Below are 14,126 nucleotides of genomic sequence, written 5' to 3'. Positions count from 1 at the left end.
GTAAGTCCTGAATGTGCTTTGATTCACATAAGTTTTATTTTTGGGGTGTGTTTATTAATTTCAAATAAGATTTTTTTTATTAAAAATATGTATGGATTAGAAGTACTACAAGGTAGTTGAGGTGTTTGAATAGCATTAAGCACAGATAATGAATCAGATAAAATTACTGCGGAATTATAGGATGCCAACTTGAAATAAATTAAAGCCTCATATACCGCCGCAGCCTCGGCAGTAAAAATGGAGAAATTTGAGGGCAGTTTAAACATTTTTTATATAAATTTATCTGGGATATAAAAGGCACAACCAGTACCATTTGAACTTTTGGATGCATCTGTATAAATACTTTCATAATACCGTCTTTTCCTCATTTGGATCATAAAAATGATACATATTTTAAAAATCCACGCAAATTTTTAGATCTCCAAATAAATTGCGTGACATTGCGTAAACTGTTCCTTACCTATCCATCTATATTTTCTGTCTCTAGGGTCATGGTTGCGGCTAAATGTCGAGGTCACGCAGATACCGAAATAATATTCGCTAGTTTACATTCTTATGGTAATACAGATATAATTTGCTACTACAAAAAAATACTCTGCCAATTTAATGAATCGCCTATAACGATATCAGGGTGTGCTCTGAATAAACGAATATTAGAAAAATGTTAATTAAGAGTTACATTCCAACTTTGGTTTTATGTATATTATGTTTTCTGTCAAAATCTTCTTTTATTGAGCTTAGTCGAGGGGCCAGGGATATTTCGTGGCCGGCCAAATAGCATGCGGTATACTTGTTATCAAATTATTGCATACAACCGTATATTATTTTTGCTGCGACAATCCTTTCTGATACGTTATCTGATGTTATTTTGGTATCTTTGGTGTATTAGTAAGGCTACACCCTCTTTGGCCCTGTTTTCTTTTGCTTTCCCAAAAAAGACTAAATGCATGGTTATAACAGCAGATCTAATAAGGTGTAAGTTAGAGCTGGAGAGTCAAATAATAGAACAAGTCATGGAGTTTAAATATCTAAGCATCACACTATCTAGCTCCGGAAAGCTCGAAACAGAAGTGGAAGATCAGGTGAATAAAGCAAACAGAGCCGCAGGTTGTCTGAATGAAACAATATGGAGAAATAAAAACATCGGAAAAGAAGTGAAAGGCAGAATTTACAAAACAGTCATCAGACCAATAATGACATACTCGGCAGAATGGCGATGGCAAGACACTGTGGGATAGAGCTAGAAGTGCAGATATACGACGGAGATGCAAGGTGGACAACATTAATAACTGGGTGAAAAACAGAAGAGTAGAATGGAATGGCCACATAAGCCGAATGACAACAAATAGAGTAGTAAGGACGGCGAGAGACGGTTCCCCAATAGGAAGACGATCAGTGGGAAGACCACGAAAAAGATGGAATGACAACTTACTGGAGACACATTGAAAAACAGACAGAGGCATGTCTAGTCAAGTTATTATTTCTATTTGAATGGTGTCCTTACGTTTCAAGAGGTAAACATACTTAATAGCACATATAATAATTAACGCGACAATAGATTAACATTATTACTATTTTCTACCTGCGCCGGAAACTTAAGCACACCACTCAATGACATTGTATTAAGAAGTTTCTACAATAATTTGATGGCAAGTATACTTCTTCCTTTAGCATTTCTGGTCCTTCGTCTTCACCTAATGTCTGTTGTTCTTTTGGTCTGACGTCATTAAATAGTTCATTTTGTACGTATACCAAGTTTTCCGAATTTCTTCTTCATTTATCATCATTTTCCCTGCCGTGTCTACAATTGTATTAGCCCGGGAGGTAGTGTCAAATTTAACCGGAGCATTTTAGCATGGCTGATTTCTTTTTATTTAGTTAGGTGTTCCAAAGCTTATTAACAAATGATGTGTCAGCTGGCCCAAAACCGGGGATTTTAGGCAAGAAAAGGTAAAATGTGAAACTTGATGGAAAAACGCTACAATTTATATGTCAAATATTTATCTCCGTGACTTATGTACCTAGCTACTGGCTTTCACCCAGACGGCTCGGGTTCAAATCCTGGCCCTGAAAATCTTTTTTGTTTTTTAAATTAACATTTTGATTTGAAAAATAATTATTTTTTGATAATACCACGTTTTTATTATTTATACGACACAACATAAAAAAGTCTGTATGTCTTTTATAGAATCGTAAACTATCCATTGATCATAATATGATAATATCATAATATCATTATGATTTACCTCCTTAATAAACAAAGTTGTTGTACATAATCCCCTGTAAAGCTTCCTTAGTACGACCAATCGAATACGACCTTAAGTGAAAAGGGTGGTTGCCCCCCCCCCCCCCACCCTCCCAAGAAAAAAGCGTCAGCTCAATATATATTCAGCTGATGCTTTATTCAATATGTATTATTATTTTTTGTATATGATCAAATGCAAAGTTTACGATTCTATAAAAGACATACAGACTTTTTTATATTATGTCGTATAAATAATAAAAACGTGGTATGTATTATCAAAAAATAATTATTTTTCAAATCAAAATGTCAATTTTAAAAACAAAAAAGATTTTCAGGGCCAGGATTTGAACCCGAGTCGTCTGGGTGAAAGCCAGTAGCTAGGTATTCTTGGCTATTATACACGTAAGTCAGGGAGATAAATATTTGACATATAAGTTGTAGCGTTTGTCCATCAACTTTCATATTTTACCTTTTCTTGTCTAAAATCCCCGGTTTTGGGCCAGCTGACACATCATTTGTTAATAAGCTTTGGAACACCTACCTAAATAAAAAGAAACCAGCCATGCTAAAATGCTCCGGTTAAATTTGACACTACCTCCCTGGCTATATGATGATAGAGGCCAGCTATTTCTCCGAATTTTAAAACATAGTGAATAGTCGTGTTTCTATTGTAACTGTTCCATTTCAATGCGTTTATCCTCCATACACCTTTTTTTTTCGCGATCTGTATCTTCTTCTTGTAGTGTCTATCCGATTCGGATGTTGGCGACTATCATGGCAATCTGTACTTTGCACACTGCTGCTCTAAAAAGATTATCCGCGATTGTATCCTGCGATCTGCATGCTTTGTTTTATTAATTTTTGTTTTCTTTTTATATTCTTCCCTGATGTTTCTATGTTGTGGTTTCTGCTACATCGATTCAATAATTTCGTTTTTAATGCAAGAGTAAGGAATGGAATGAAACATAATAATGATTTTATATGGCAATGTATTTTAAATTGCACTTATTGGATATCGTGTTGAGGAAAACAAAATTATTTTATTTTTATCTAATTTGCGAATCATAAAGCTGGGATTCAACGAAACGTGGCGTAGTTCGCCTTCAGAAATAGACAATATGTAGTAGAAAAAGATAAAAACTAATTTCCCTCAGAATTTGCGATTTACGATCCAAGGACCGAACCCTCCATTTATGGCTGGCCTGGATCGTCGCGAAGTATTAAATCGTTTTGAACCCTCTATACTCTGGGTATAGAGATTTTTGAAGAGAAGAACTGACTAAAGATGGGTAAAATAAATGATAAGAGATTTAAGACAAAAGAAGAGGGGCTTAGCTCAGAAGGAAAAAAAATCAAAAGGGCAGAGAGACACTAAATCTCAAGTGAGTATTCGGGCTAGCTTCAATACACCGAATATTGGCTTTGGAGATATGAGAAGAAAATTTGGTAATGAAATGATAGTAACTAGGAAGGAAATGAGACTGTTAATACAAAAATGGAAGGAAAATAGATAAGAAAGCTAGAGATAAAATAATATCGAGTTACAACAAAGAAAGAAGAAGAAAAAAGGGCGCCAACTCGAACGAACAACTCGGCTCTCAGAACCAAGAAGTTGGACAGGTTCGAGATTTTGAAATAACGAACAACAGGAACTCTATGACACTGGTTACAACCACCTGAAATACAAAATACTAAATACTGATCTTGTCTTGCTATGTTATATACTGGTAATACAGACTGAAATAAAACACCAACCTTAATACATACAAATATATTAATAATAAATATTAAATAATAACACTTTACATATAACGCAACGTAATAACAGTGATAGTGGATGGGGAAAAGATAAAATAGGACCGCAAAGGCCACTCAACAAGCAATTATCCACTATCACTGGCCAAGCAAAAGTATTAAAATCAAAATCCAAATCAAAAGTCCGTTGGAATAGCAAAAAGGTCTATATAAATGAGTTGGTCAGTGACTCTTTATATATTTTACAAAAAAAACCTACGAGACGTATTCCCTATTTAAAATCCGCGACAAAATTTTACAACCCGATTCCCTATTAAATTTTAAGATACAATTATTTATGATTATTAAACAAGACCTGATTTTATTTATTTTAACTAACTCCTACTTATACTGAATCAAAAAGAAAAAAAAAACAACAACCTAAAACCCTATCTATCACGAAAATATATGTACTCATCCTAATCGTATGCATACGAAAAGTTTACAATGTAGCAAATATATCTTACCCAAAAGTAAATACAGAAAAAGTAAATAAACTTAGCTTTTACACAACAGCCGGTTAAAAGTAGGGTTGCAAGTCCATAGAGATGAATTCTTTTGGCACGCTAACGCTGGTTGGCTGCTGTGGTGAGTAAGTCCTACTGCAAGGTCCTGGGTGAAGATGCTGGTTGTAGTAAAATCAGGTATGGTGTATTATCCAACAAAAACAGCCCACTCTAGGGATAAACCATCACAGAGTGGCTAGCAATCTAACTAGTACATAATTAACGTGATAGAGTCACGTTGTGTGACTAAATAACTAAGTTACGGGATCTAAAATAAAGTTTATTTAATTAGTTATGATGTATTTCAAGAACAGTAGCAGTACATATTGAACAGGCCCAAACAAAAACACCAAATATTAGGTAGGTTAGGTATTCATATGTCATGTCAAAATTTCTGAAGTTTACTTCAATTCAGACATGACAGGGACGTGCGCATTAGATGGGCGTGACAGAAGGCTGTATAGATACTCGTTAAAACTTTTTATAAATCACAGATAAAAAAACTTAAATAAAAAGCCTAACGATCAGGTATAAAAGATATTAAAATTTAGGTTTGGACACTAGAAAAAACTATGGCCTTGATTGAATGTTCCTTTCAAATATTTAAGGATAATATGAGCTATAATATGGAATTTATGTGGTAAATTACTCTAACAAAAGATCTAACTACAATGATGCATTGGATTTCACAACGAAGGAATGAGAGATAAATGTATTATGTACTTACTGAAACAAGGCAGGCACGCCGGAATATCCACTTCTGTTATGTGAAGAAGTCCAAAGACATGTTTAACTTTGGTTATCTAGTTTTGTAGATGGGATTAGCTGACGCTTAATTTCCTTCTAATTATTTGATTTCCATCGAAAATTTGTTTCAATCCCGTCACTTAAAAGTGAGAATAACCTCACTCGCGGCGCGCCATCCGCCCTTCGAGCCGTTTCCTGACCAACTGCTGTTCAATGTTATCGGAAATCGATTCGTATCGATCCGATAGAAACATGCGCGGTGCTTTCCTCTTGCTTCGCTGCGAAAATAGGCACCTAGGCGATTAAATAGGCGTCTCCAAAGAATTTTCTAGAGGGGTATTTTTAATGAAATATAATTGAATGAATCGAAAATCGTAATTAATTTTAAATGGTCCGTAGCATAACTGCTACAGTTTGTCGGTAAATGAGCACCGCTCAAAGGAAGTCAGAAGTTGATAGAAACCCTTCCAACTCGTCTAGCGGCTGGTACGGTCAATGCCGTGATAATTTTGTGGTCTAGCAACGTTGTGTTAGAATTTTTATCATTGTATGACTTAACCAACTTCTAAAATTTGTACCGCTAACTCTGGTGGTGTACCCTCGATACTCGACGAGACAAGCATGGTCTGCCCGATTTTATCAACAAGTAAACATTTATTATTAATTTCATAGTACCAGCCGTGCTCTCTTTTCTTTTCACTATTATAATATTTTCTATTTTTTTTTTGCTGACGAAAACATTGTTAGTCCATTCTTTCACGGTTTTGGCTGTAAATTTTAAAAAACCGCTTGGATTGACATGAAATTTTGCATACGCATAGCTTACATGTCACAGAAAAAAAGTGATATGGTGCCGATGTGTGCTTTTGCCCTGGGGGTGAGTTTCTCCCCATCTCGGGGGTGAAAAAATATATGTTCAAGATAAGTTCCGAAATGGATAAACTGACTAATTTTAAGCAACTTTTTTTCCATAGAGTTTTTTCACCAAATCAATACTTTTCGAGTTATTTGCAAGTGAATATGTTCATTTTTCAACAAAATAACCACGTTTTTAGACGTTTTTTTGCAAATAACTCAAAACGTAAGCATGTTGTCGAAAAAAATATTCTTAGCAAAATTATAGCCTATAAAAAAGTGAAAAAACTGGTGTATATATTAGGTCCCTATACCTAGCAAAAGCGGAGACAAATATCCAAATAATGAAGCATTCTTGGGGAAAACACATTACAACAAGTGTTTAAAAAAATCTTTATTTCTGTTTTTATAAAAAAAATTCTAGCATCAAGTGTAAGCAAGTTGCGCTCAAAATAAAGTTGGTTCCTTTTGTTATTGCAAGAAAAATCAGGAAAATCACCCCCCAATTAGCAACTTAAATGAAATTAATCGTTACCGCTTCACAAGTTACTTTACTTATGTTGTGTTTATTGATCTGTAAGTTTCATCGATTCAAAGTGCTTATTTTTGAAAAAAATTGGTTTTAATGTAAAATTTTTAAAAATTTTAATTTTGAAAAAAATACTTTTTTTTTCAAAATAACTTTAAAAAACTTTAAAAATAAAATTTAAAATTGAGATACCAAAAGTCTTAAACAATAAAAAAAGTCGGCTTTACTTTTCTGAATATTTTGTATTTTTTTGTTTCTCTGTAAGACAAAAATTGGTCAAGATTGGTGTTTCTAAATTTGCATACACTCGTGATAAGTGACTTGTTCAAGCCCTTTTAACTACAGCTCTTTCAAAAATAAAGACTTTGAACCGATGAAACTTACAGACCGTATAATCAATACATACGCGAGTAAAAAACTTGTGAAGTGATAACAATTAAGTTCATTTGAAATGCTAATTAGGGGGTGATTTTCCCGATTTCTTACCAAAAAAAGGGACCAACTTTATTTTGAGCGTAACTTGTTTACTTTTGATGCTAAATTTTTTTTTAAAAACAAAAATAAGCATTTTTTAAAGGGTCTAGGACATTTCGCCGTTTCGCCGTCGCCATTTCGCTGTCGCCGTTTCGCCGTCGAGCCATTTCGCCGTCGCCGTTTCGCCGTCGAGCCATTTCGCCTTCGCCGTTTCGTTGTTAGTATTCGTACTTATAATTTCGGGATAATCATTACTTGTATATAAGTTTTGAATGGTTTTCGGACGATTATATATTATCACTTTTGCATAATGAAGTTTTTTATTTTTGATACAGTAAAAACAATTGAAATTGAAATCCCTTTTCTCAATATTGTTTATTTTTGGGAATCTGATAATAGTCATATTTATCTATTTAATGACGTATTCTAATTATACTCTTGTTTATTGTCCTTAATTTCCTAGAAATAATAGATTAAACTTAAAATGGCGGACGGCGAACTGGCTCGACGGCGAAACGGCCGACGGCGAAGTGGCTCGACGGCGAAACGGCGACGGCGAAATGGCGACGACGAATCGGCGACGGCGAAACGTCCCAGCCCGTTTTTTAAACACTTCAAAAAAGTTAAAATGAGTTTTCCCCAAAAAAAAGCTTCGTTTTTTGGTTATGGTGCGTTAAAATATACGATTTGGAATTTGACGAATATGAACCTATTTTTCATTAGCTATAACTCTGCTTCTACTAGATACAGTGACCTAATATATACACCAACTTTTTCACTTTTTTACGTGCTATATTTTTGATAAGAATTTTTTTTCCACCAAATACTTACTTTTTGAGTTATTTGCGAAAAACCGTTTGAAAACGTAGTTATTTTGTAGAAAAATTAACATATTCACTCTCAAATAACTCGAAAAGTATTAACGTTGTGAAAAACCTTTATAGAACAAAAATTGCTTAGAATTAGGCATTTTATCCATTTCCGGACTTTCGAACATATATTTTTCACCCCCAAAAGGGGGTGAAAGTCACCCCTAGGGCAAAAACACACATCGGCACAATATCACTTTTTTTCTTTGACTTATTAGCTGTGTGTATTTTGTGTATGCCAAAATTCATGTCAATCCAAGCAGTTCTTTAAAATTTAGAGGTTGTGCAATATTTTACCTTCAAAGAACGTACTATGTATCCTGGCTTTAGATTTTTTCCAAAAATTTTTATTATATTGTTTGTCTTAATGAATGTCATTATACCCGAACCCTTAGTTTTTATCCGCCTCCTCCATAAATATATACATATCATAAATATTTTTAGAACCATCTACCCATCTACTTTTACCCAATGCAATGTTAATGATGAAACTCATTTTTTCAGAACATTTCTTTCATGAATAAAACTTTGTGTAGCAGAGTTTTATGAGATTACAAAACAGATTCATCGATTTTGTGTCAGCTTCCTTATTTCTAATTAACATGTAAATCCAACGTAGTTTTCCAATCAGATCTTGTAGGATGACTTTGTCAAGATTGTTGAACATCACGTGAATGAAAATTTGAATTATAGGGGAAAAATATTGTTTATAAATAGTATATGGCGTAATGACATCCGGGATATATGTTTTTTATTAATAAAGATGGATTTATTATTCAACAAATCTTTGTGTTGTGTTTTCTACCATAGTAAATAGGCTTCAACAGAACTAGATCACAAAAATAAAATTTCCCAAGATCTCCTGAATAATTGGGCATTTCACAACATCTGGCAACAGCGCCATCCATAAGAGCCTATTCGTTAGAGCGAAATAGAAAATCAGTTTTTCCCCAGATTCTGTACCCCTTTAAAATAACGGTACCCCCTTTTGAATATTCTCTCTCTAAAAAGGAATGTTTTTCTATCTAAATTTATTTTTTATTTATTCTGCTGAGCCAATATGTCGTGAATTTCAATATTTTGTGTGTTGGGAGGCCCTTGTCAAAGGGTAAGATATTTTTGATACCTAGAGTATTTCTTTATATTTTCATCTTTTGTTTTCTTCGCCTATTTTTACTTTGTTTTTGACTTTTTCGAAATATCAAAAAAATGGAAAAAAAAAATATTTTAATTAAAAAAAAATTATTGTGTTTGGGATATAAAAGGGTAAGTTTTTACCAAATTTTTCTGAAAAATTTTTTTTTGTTATTTGAATTTCATTTTGATTTGAAAATCTCGGTTATTTGAATTTTTCGCATAAATTTTAAGATTATCTGAATATATACAAAATGTTGTAGACCTTTTTATTACCTACAACGTTACCATTTAATTTTTTCCATTGAACTTGTAGTTTTGCCGGAAATCTCTAGAAAATGTTTTTGCCCTTAAAAACTCATCCCTTCCACTTTCTGACCTTAGATCGCCTGTAAATTATTTTTCATTTAATTTTTATTATATTTTCTTCCTTTTGCATTGTATTACATCCTGTTACTATTTTTTTTACTTTTATAATTTTCAAAATCTTGTGCCCTGGTCTAAACATTAAAACATATTAATAAATGGCACATTTTTTATTAAACGCTTTTCTTTACTTCAATAGTTTGCATCAAATCTTTAGACGTTAATTTGACTGACTTTCCTTCAATGCAAATGAATGAAAATTTGCAGACATATACACGAATAGTCAATAATTTTTTTTTCAAGTTTATTAATTGTTTAAATAAAAAAAACGATTTTAATAGAAAATGCTTAAATTCTCTTGTTTTTACAATTATACTTGAAACTTTTACGGATTGTAGCTAATTATATGAACTATACATAGTTTCACTTTTTACGTTAATTGTTTACGTTATGCTTCATAAATAAACAATAAAGTTTCAAATTTTGAACGCTCATATATTTGTTTATACACTCACCGGCACAAAAAACCGCCACCCCAAAAAATGGGTCATTTTTAATGTCTTGTATTTCCTAAACCTGATGTCCGATTTAAGTAATTCTTTTAATATGTTATAGCCTTATTCTTTAGCAATATCGCTGTAATAATATTGTTGTTAGACAGGTACATCTTCATTGCATACAGGGTGTACGAATCAAACTGTGTTTTTTTCTCAAACTTTGGAACACCCTGTGGAATGTTCTAGCTTTTATAAAATACTGAAATTAAAACCCAACTATAGCCTCAGGTTTTTTTAACATTATGTTTTTTGTTTCATTCGCTTATGTTGGATAATAAAAAGTTAGGCACTTTAACAACTACCCCTGTTTTTCGTCAATACAGGGTGTTTTTGAATAAGTACGGCAAACTTTAAGGGGTAATTCTGCATGATAAAATAATGACAGTTTGCTTTATAAACGTATGCCCCTAAATGCTTCGTTTTCGAGATAGGGGGTGTTGTTTTTAATTGTATGACAAAAAAATGCGCAATAACTACCTTTAAAATTTAAAAAATTTCGTTTTAGAGCAATAAATAAATCGTTAGTTTGTAAGAACAATTTCAACACCACCTATCTCGGAAACAAAGCATTTGCGGGCATACGTTTATAAATCAAACTGTCAACTGTCAATAAACAAATTATTTTATCACGCAGAATTACCCCTTAAAGTTTGTCGTACTTATTTAAAAACACTCTATATTGATGAAAAACAGGGGTAGTTTTTAAAGTGCCTAACTTTTTTATTATTCAACATAAGCGAATGAATCAAAAAACAGAATGTTAAGAAAACCTGAAGCTATAGTTGGGTTTTAATTTCAGTATTTTATAAAAACTAGAACATTCCACAGGGTGTTCCAAAGTTTAAGAAAAAAACACAGTTTGATTCGTACACCCTGTATACAATGACGATGTACCTGTCTAGCAACAATATTATTACACCGATATTGTTAAAGAATAAGGCTATAACATATTAAAAGAATTACTTAAATCGGACATCAGGTTTAGGAAATACAAGACATTAAAAATGACCGATTTTTTGGGGTGGCGGTTTTTTGTGCCGGTGAGTGTATATAAATCGGCGTTTATTCGTGTCAAATTTCAATAAGATACGAAACAAAACTTCAACCAAAACTCGAATTTAAAAAATTCGTGTTTTTATCGTAGTCTTAAAAAAACCACCGGTAGAGAAGTTTTGTGCTACAATTAACATTAGAATTCGTTTTGTCGTATTAATTAATTAAACGCTTTTCTTTATAGTCCTGTCGCCAGGGGGGTTACAACGGCCTTCTTAATTCAGATGGACTTACCCAAGTTTTTTTTATGTATTTTTACCCTTAGAACACGAATTTTTTGGGTAACAGTCGATCCGGATGTCGATAAGATTGTTATAAACAAAGAAGTTGAGGAATTACATAACAGCGATTTCTCGCAAAACAAAACATTTTTTTGTATTTTTTGGGTCATTCTAACCAAAAAATGTTAATACAAGTTTTTTCGTAGGATGATAGTTTTCGAGATAAACGCGGTTGAACTTTCAAAAAATCGAAAAATTGCAATTTTTGAACCCGAATCACCTTTGAATAAAAAATAAAATAGCAATTCTGCTTACCGCCTTTAAAAGTTTGAGTCAAATTATATCTGTTTTGAATATTTGCATTGCTAAAAATTTATTTTTTTATTGTTAAAAAAAGCTATAAACACATAGTGTTTCCCGTGCCTAATACATGCGTCTTAATGCATGCTACGTAGAAATAGCCCTGCTTGCACTTTTAGCTCATCTACCTACTCGTTCGATTTTAAATGAGAAATCATTGAAAACATCACTCAAGCACTAGGTGTTTATAGCTTTTTTTTTTAACAATAAAATAATAAATTTTTAGCAATACAAATAATTAAAACCGATATAATTTGACTTGAGCTTTCAAATGCGGTAAGCATAATTGCTATTTTATTTTTTAATCAAAAGTTATTCGGGTTCAAAAATTGCAATTTTTCGATTTTTTGAAAGTTCAACCGCGTTTATCTCGAAAACTATGCATCCTACGAAAAAATTTGTAGGAACATGTTTTGGTTAGAATGGCCCAAAAAATCCAAAAAAATGTTTTGTTTTGCGAGAAATCGCTGTTATGTGATTCCTCAACTTCTTGGTTTATAACAATCTTATGGACATGCGGATCAACTGTTACCCAAAAAATTCGTGTTCTACAGGTCAAAATACATAAAAAAAACTTAGGTAAGTCCATCTGAATACAGGAGGTCGTTGTACCCCCCTGGCGACAGGACTATTAGTTCAATCGTTTGGGTCAAATCTTTGGACGTTAATTTGACTGCTTTTTCTTCAATGCAAATGACTAAAAATTTGCAGACATATGCATTCGCGGAACAATACAAGAATAGTCACTAAAAATTGTTTTTGTTTATTAATTGTTTAAATAAAAAACGAAATATTTTTTAACGGAAAATGCTTAAATTATCTTGTTTTTTACAACGAAGAAATTTGAAACTTTCACAGATTGTTGCTAATTATATGAACTATTCATAATTTCACTTTTTACGTGAATTGTTTACGTTATGCTTCATAAATAAACAATAAAGTTTAAAATTTTTTGCCGATTCCGACTACTTTTCATGTTTGTACATCATATGTTTTATACATATTTTAATAAACATGACGATATATTTTAATGTTTGAAAAGTGTAAGACTAAAAAGTAAAAAATAAAAAAATATGAAAAAAAGTTTTTAAGAAAGGCTTTTCTTTAGTTATGAGTAGCGTTACCAGTTGTCCCGATTTGCGCGGGACGTCCCGATTTTAAGGGCTCCGGGGACGCGTACCGATTTGTACCTGATCGGGACACTAAATGTCCCGATTTTCACCCACGAAAACCAATTTCAGGAGAACTTGCAGTGAATTTTATAACTATGTTATAAAAACAAGGCACTCCAAAAGCGGCAAAATCGAATGAAAAATATAATTTTAATAAAAAAGAAATAATTTACTTAATCAACGATTTTTTTTTGTAATTTCGTCTGATTATTATTATTATGTAGGATTAAATACAGATTATAGAAATACCTTGTAGTGCAGTAATAAACGGGAAATACGGCGATACCGTGTAATTTTCAGGATCAACTCCGAATTGCATGAAAATTTGGACTGCTTGTGCCGTTGGTTGCTTTTACTCGGAGGGTGACAGTCACCCCTAGTTGAGGGTGAAAAACCGCGCGTATAAAATAAGTCCGGAGATGGATAAATTGACTAATTATAAGCAATTTAAGTTCTATAGAATTTTAACTTAGTTAATACTTTTCGAGTTATTTACGATTGAAAATGTTTATTTTTCGACAAAAAAATCACGTTTTCAAGCGATTTTCACAAATAACTCAAAAAGTACGTATTTGATCGAAAAAAATATTCTTAGCAAAAATGTAGCATAATATAAAAAAATAAAAAAATTGTGAACTCGTAATGTCTATAGACCCAGCAAAAGCAAAGTTGTAGCTCATGAAAAATACGTTCTTATTCGACAAATTCCAAATCAAATGTTTCAACGTGAAATAACCAAGAAATAAAGCACTTTTCGGGAAAAACCAATTAAAACATTTTTTAATAAAGCTTTATTATGTTTTAAAAAAGTTTCTAGCATCAAAACTAAGCGAGCTATGCTCAAAATCAAGTTGATTCCTTTTTTTGTGGTAAAAAAATCGTAAAAATCTCCCCCTGCTAAGCACCCGAAACAAAATTAATCGTTACCGGTTTACAAACAATTTACTTATGTATTTTTTACACGATTAAGGGCCTGAACGAGTCAATAATCACGAGTGCATGAATCTATCATATTTCTAAAAGCAAAGCCTACCTACTTTTTACTCCTTGAGATTTTTAGTATCCCTAATACTTTTATTTTCCAATATTTTAGGAAAATTTTTTAATATAAAACCATTTTTTTTTCAAAACTTCCAACCGGTAAACCTTACAGATCGTATAAACAATACACATATAAGGTAAATGGTAAAGCGGTAACGATTAACTTTATTTACGGTGCTAAATATGGGGAGATTTTCACGATT

General features: G+C 32.5%; 1 protein-coding gene and 1 long non-coding RNA gene across 6 annotated transcripts in view; one reads left to right on the top strand and one right to left on the bottom strand.

Annotated features, from left to right (window-relative positions):
- LOC114332415 (uncharacterized) overlaps window positions 1-14,126 on the top strand; it is a 434,915-nt gene that overhangs the window by 96,057 nt on the left and 324,732 nt on the right. The window lies entirely within an intron of this gene.
- Window positions 4,002-5,698, bottom strand: LOC126886390 (uncharacterized). Its single transcript, XR_007698591.1, has 2 exons — window positions 5,273-5,698; window positions 4,002-4,813 (listed from the first exon to the last, which is right to left on the bottom strand). It is a non-coding gene; the product is annotated as an uncharacterized LOC126886390 (long non-coding RNA).

This window comes from Diabrotica virgifera, chromosome 6, assembly GCF_917563875.1.
Source record: "Diabrotica virgifera virgifera chromosome 6, PGI_DIABVI_V3a".
NCBI lineage: Eukaryota > Metazoa > Arthropoda > Insecta > Coleoptera > Chrysomelidae > Diabrotica > Diabrotica virgifera.
This window is presented reverse-complemented; position numbering and strand designations above follow the sequence as displayed.